Source organism: Haliotis asinina, chromosome 10 (assembly GCF_037392515.1).
Source record: "Haliotis asinina isolate JCU_RB_2024 chromosome 10, JCU_Hal_asi_v2, whole genome shotgun sequence".
Lineage (NCBI taxonomy): Eukaryota > Metazoa > Mollusca > Gastropoda > Lepetellida > Haliotidae > Haliotis > Haliotis asinina.
The window spans coordinates 14820471-14826460 of NC_090289.1; the positions used below are offsets into that span (position 1 = coordinate 14820471).

At 40.3% G+C, this 5990-nt stretch overlaps 1 non-coding gene across 1 annotated transcript; it reads right to left on the minus strand.

Moving 5' to 3' along the window:
• Positions 1 to 5364: 5364 nt before the first annotated feature.
• On the minus strand, positions 5365 to 5437 carry Trnaa-agc (transfer RNA alanine (anticodon AGC)). The gene has a single exon. It is a non-coding gene; the product is annotated as a tRNA-Ala (tRNA).
• Between the last annotated feature and the right edge of the window lie 553 nt (positions 5438 to 5990).

A 5990-nucleotide genomic window follows, 5' to 3' on the forward strand; every position in this document is an offset into this window, starting at 1 on the left:
TACTCCATCGCCCCGCCTTGAGATGAATGCAGGGGGGTGGAGCTGAGACATCCTCGATAATCTCCAGGGCACACGTTACCATAAGTCTCCACTTATCCTGAAAGCATCTACTGCCCGATAATTTTATTACCTCCCTTAGCTGACTCCACAAAAGCCAATAGCCAATCAGCTAATCCACCGTTACAAACCCCCCCAACCCCAGCTTGCCAGTGCCAACAAAGATAGCGGTCGTATAGAAATTGACAGCTCTGTTATTTAAAAAAATGTATTTGCAAGAACTACATCCCTCTCTCTCAGATATATCTGCATCACGTGTGTTGCCAAATTTGATCGGTTAGATACTTTAAAAAGCGAAAGTGAGTTGTGATTGGTACGCTCAACTTTCAAGGGTAAACACCTGATTGGATAAGAGACAGCCAAGGGAGGTAGTTATCAGCATCCAGAGTATAGTGGAGATTTATCGTAACGTATACCCTGGGAGATTATCGAGGATGAAGACGGGGTGACATAAAATATATGCTCTGAACACGTATAATAGCCAACACACCTACATGTTCGTAGGTTTCGTCGAAGTGGTAACAGTGTAAGCGTTCGAATTCGCCTCTCACACCAAAGGTGACAGGTCCTAATTATTTACAATATCTGGAACAGCGTTCGTCAAATAGAACTTCCTCAATTTCTAAATCTGAAAAAAGAAATCGTGCAAAGTGCACCTGCACATCCGATGACCATGACTCCGAATCCCGCTTCACCTCGACTGTCATCCATGGATTATATACTCCATACGCGAGTGCAAAATTTACGCAGGTCCTGTAGTACATGGCCAATAAAAATTCACAGGGACCACAAAAATGATAAGTATGCAGTGGTCCTTGTGGCCAGTGAATTTTGTATTGATAGTGAAGTAAATCTGTGAATGCTAAATTGGACAGGTGAAGTACAGACATGACCACTAATTGTTGCGTACTCATTGTTCCTGTTGTCTACTGGGAAATTCTGTGAGGTTTGTGTCCCTGCCTTATTCGATGGTGTCACCAAAGTTGTGAGCGCCTATGATGTATGTCATATATATTGTACTTAGTTTCATAAGCATTAACGGACGCTGTTCGATATAACCCCAGTATTTTTCACAGGGACATTAAACCAAACTAACTGACAAGCTAACGAACTTGAATTGTTTATATCCAGACCGAAGCATTTCAAATACTTAGGAAAACCTGTTTGTGTATGGCTGTTCTGAAACACATCTGTGGCAAAGTTCCCAGTTTTCAAAGATCAGGCCGTTCTCTGTGATGCGGAATCGCTCACATATCAAAGCTGCACCGATGACAACAATTACACACGATTATCATCAGTGATCAAAGAATGAAACAATATTCACTATTTGGAGTCCTTATCATATCTTCATCAGAAGGTTAATTTACTCTTTAGACAGACGTAATGTTGTTTGAAAGACTAGCTGGAACCACTCAGGGGATGGTTTCGGGACAATTGTCATGTCAAAGACATTACTGCCCATAACTATGTTTCGTTGACCATCTTTACGGGCACTAAACAAATTAACCTCTGACCTCTGACCTTAGGCCATTAACCCGGAAACACACTATGTCGCATGGGTAAACTTACGTTTAGGAGTTCCGGGGAAGAGATAGTCTGTTTCCAAGTCAGACGTTCATCGCCATTAGCCGGCGGTTTTTATGATTTGATTCTGAACATTGTCTGTGCTGAAAACAAATGTGCCCCTATGGACGACAAATTAGACTTCCCGGCAGCGAAATTAACAGGTGACAGTAGGTCGACTTTGATCTTCGTCGGCAAAGCGAGGCAAGCCTTTGATCTTCCCGGAGCACGTGCACCCTCATGCATGGATTAATTAGGGTTATTAAAAATTCAGGAATTTTACAGACTATCGTGTCGTCTCTCAGCCGCTGGTGCATTTTGATAAGTAGATTAGGGTGATTAATTTCGATAAACTAATTCCTCAATGGCCGCACCGAAAACACAGTCTTTCAAGCTTTTTTTTATTGATATGATTTCATCAGAATTGTCAAATAAAATTCTTCTGCTTGAGTGTACACCTTTGTTGCGAACGCAGTCGTAAAAATGGGAATATCGTAAGAGAAGATTTCGTTTGATCCCCTCTTGTTAACAATATGATCAGTGACGGATTGAACACGCTACAATCGTGTTAACAGGCAAGTGACCACCGAAGTTATCTAATACATTAACACAACACGTTTGAGATTCAAAGACTCGCCATTCTCTCAGACAGCCAGCGTTCTCTAATGAATCTGAAATGTCAACTATTCTCAACCTGAATACCATCGCTTTTATCCGAATTCTCATGCATGAATATTCATAGAATACTTTTGATGGCGGTGTCTGATGCCAGTGCCGTTCCTTGATGAGGCAGTACAAGCAGATGAATTATTCTTACCATATACACGATCAAGGAGATACGGCGTCAGCATTTTAGTGCTACCCTTATGAAAAGTAATCATAAAAAGGTAATTGGATGGGCCTGTAAGAAAGGAAGATAACAGCATGGGGAAAATAAAAACCTGACCAGAAAAAGAAAAGGAAGACGACTTAGTAGGTCTACCTGTGATGAAGACATTGATAGTTACGGCTACTCATTATTATTATGGGCAGCCGTCTGTTCTTTTGTTTTATTGGAATTTGCTTTGAGAAAAAAAACTAATCTTGATTCAAACATGTATTAATTACACTAATTGCCGCTTTTGAACTCCAACCACGTGCGTTATTCACAGAACTATTACTAGGATTATTAAATTTCACAAACACCACTAACTGCAGTAGTCCTGGGAAGAAGGGATGCTACAAGATGCATGGCAAAATTTAGAGTGAGAAAAAGTCATTTTGTTAATTCATTAGGAAAGAGCCAGCCTGCCAAGTCGCGGCGGGATCCCTGGGTTATTTATGGGCTTCATTTTATGACCCACCGTGACACACCATCTCTGTGATCGAGTGGACTTGATCTTCACCCTCGTTCTCCGAGGAATCTGACTGTTGTGTCATAGCAGCCGTCTTGGGCGGGATTCGCTGGTAGTTTTGCTTGGGTTTATCGTTAGAGGTATGCAGTCGTGGCTTTGGTTCATTCCTGCCAAGTGCAGTGACGATGAAGTTCAAATTTCAATTAGTTCGGCAACTCTTGAGATTAATTTTTGAAATAGTCTTCAGGGGAGGGCTGTTTGTCAAGATCTCAACACAATTGGGAATTTTCTTTTTGTTATTTTTTCGACAACTCAAAAATGAAGAATGGAGTAAAACAATTTTCTCCAACCATATTAAAATCTCCTTAATGATCCTTGACATCCAATGTCCCATCCTTCATCCCCATCGCTACGCTTCATATTGAAACAAAAACTTGAAATAAGGGAATACAATTATAACAAAACAAACAACCCCAGAATATTAAAGAAAATAAAACAAACAACTCGCGTGAATTTAAAAAAACCATTAATACATTAATTAGCTAAATAGGGATGTCATGATATAAAAAAATTGGGTTACCAACACCTAAAATCCTATAGCAGTTACAATTTACCTTTGAACACAATACAACACAACACAACACAACACAACAACGGTTAATATCTTTATTTGCCCACAGGATCTGTAATTACAGCGTAGCCGCCTCACTTGATCATTATTATACTGCCTTATATTCGATTTACTCTCTGTTGACATCCCTCGGCATAAATAACGGGATAAAATGACGCCAGACTATCTAGCTAAGTATCTGTTGATTAACTACCGGAAACTCTCTAATAACCAACCGGCTTCAAATGAAACGCAGGCCTGTAATGAACACCAGCTTTGAATCTGTGAATGAAATAATCCGCTCACCTTTCATGGTCGAGACAAAATTGAAAGCTCCCTATTATTAAAGACAGTACATTACTGAAAGAACCGGTTGAGAACTGCTGCGGTCGCTTTGTGTTGGTCGTCTTGAAGAAACGAAATTTTAAAGTGTGCATTATAATGGAAAGTTTCAGTTCGCACCTGTAACTAGGGAATGTTTTACTACAGAGGGCATTTGGATTCGTTAACGCCGGCCTTTAATAGACAAACGAGCGAAACCATTTAAAGAAGAACTACAAAAGGCTCTCGTTATTGCCGATACGGTTATCTCAAAATTCTCTACGTTCATTTTTTGGGGAAATCGATGTTTGCCGTAAATCCTTGGTCAAAAGCCAATTGTCGGCTAGAGGCTGACATCAAGTAAGGGCTTCCGTCACGTGCACTGGTTTTTTATGTTCTTTGAAGATGCGCCTGCACGACTTCCATCGATAACAGTCCTCATGGAGGAACCTGGTGTGGTTAAAGAAACGGAGAAGACCGGACACGGTCAAGGAACAGATCACTTTTTACTTTGGAAGAAGGGCTCTGTTTTTGTTTGGTTTTTTTTTTGTAGTTAATTTTTAATCATAAAATATTCCGTTCCCGAATATGTTGTGAAAATGTGAAAATGCTGTTCCTCAGATTACCCCCGCCCAGATAAATCGTTTAGATGGCAAAATGTTTTCAAAGCTCTCAAATAACCTTTCCAAGCCACCACAGAATATTAATTTGTGGGGCCTATTGCCCATGGGGTCACTGAATACCGTCAGTGAAATTACGAAAGACCCGGTTTGTAATTGTAGGAATTCATGCTCAGGCTTTCCACTTTCATGTGGCCGCTGAGGAAATCACTTTTCTTTCATGATTTAATTGAACTGTATTTTTGTGATTGGCGTTCGACAGAACCGGCTTCATATGGCGTTGTACCTCTATGTGAGTGAGTGAGTGAGTGAGTGAGTGAGTGAGTGAGTGAGTGAGTGAGTGAGTGAGTGAGTGAGTGAGTGAGTGAGTGAGTGAGTGAGTTTTTTCGCCTCTACATGTGTATTCATTTTGCAACCTGATCTGTAAATCATACTTCAATTATTCTGATTTCACTTGCTTTTGTTTTCACCGAACTTGTCCAGTCGCTTGATATACAAGATGGCTTGTGATGTCATTGTAAGTCATCAGTGAGAACCAGTGTGTTGTGTAGGTGTCCGTTATTACATGATCAAACTATGCACTACTTCGATTAATTTTGTATTTTTTCACAGATTTTATTTTTCTAAACAGCTAATCCAGGCTGTCGTAAATAACATTCATCGATCTTAGCTCACAGGGGATAAATATAGTGAATGTCATAAATTATATATTATATTATATATAAATGTCATTGATGTCCGATTTCTTGTTTGGGTGTTTATTTTGCAGAATTTCACTTCTACCGGCTTATCGGTATTCGGGTAGTGATGACATCAAACCTGAATTACAGAAATTGAAAAAACACACAGCAAAATTTTCTGGAGATGCGGGGTATCGATCCCCGTACCTCTCGCATGCTAAGCGAGCGCTCTACCATCTGAGCTACATCCCCATTCCTGCGGCGAGGAGGTACACAGCTCCTTATATGCATACAAAAGGACCACAGACGCTTTCATAGCGGTGACTGACTGTGCCTTTTGTGGAATGGCAAGACGTGAAATTGTCTTGTTGTAGGAGTCTAGTGTTCTGGACTATCTTCTAGGCTTGTCAACGTATTGTAGACTTGCCTGGGATGTCCCATGGTATTGTTTTAGAACCAGAGATAATGAATACGTAAGTCTATCGTTGGTAACCGGGAGACTCGCGCACGTGTGTTATGAGCAAATTGATTAACCAATAATAAAAGTTACAACTACACCAGTATTGGTTACACCAGCTTAACAAGGCATTCGGTTTCCTTGAAATCTGACAAAGGATTTCATTTTCACGTTGTGTAGGTTCTATTTATATCAAGGTCAGTCATAAATATAGCGCTCAAGATAACACATGGATAGACTCATTAGCATACTGGAGTAGATCGAGACCCAGAACATTCAACAAACGTGATATTTGCTCGTTTAAAACTTCAGACGAACACTGAACATGAGTTCACAGGACTGTACTAT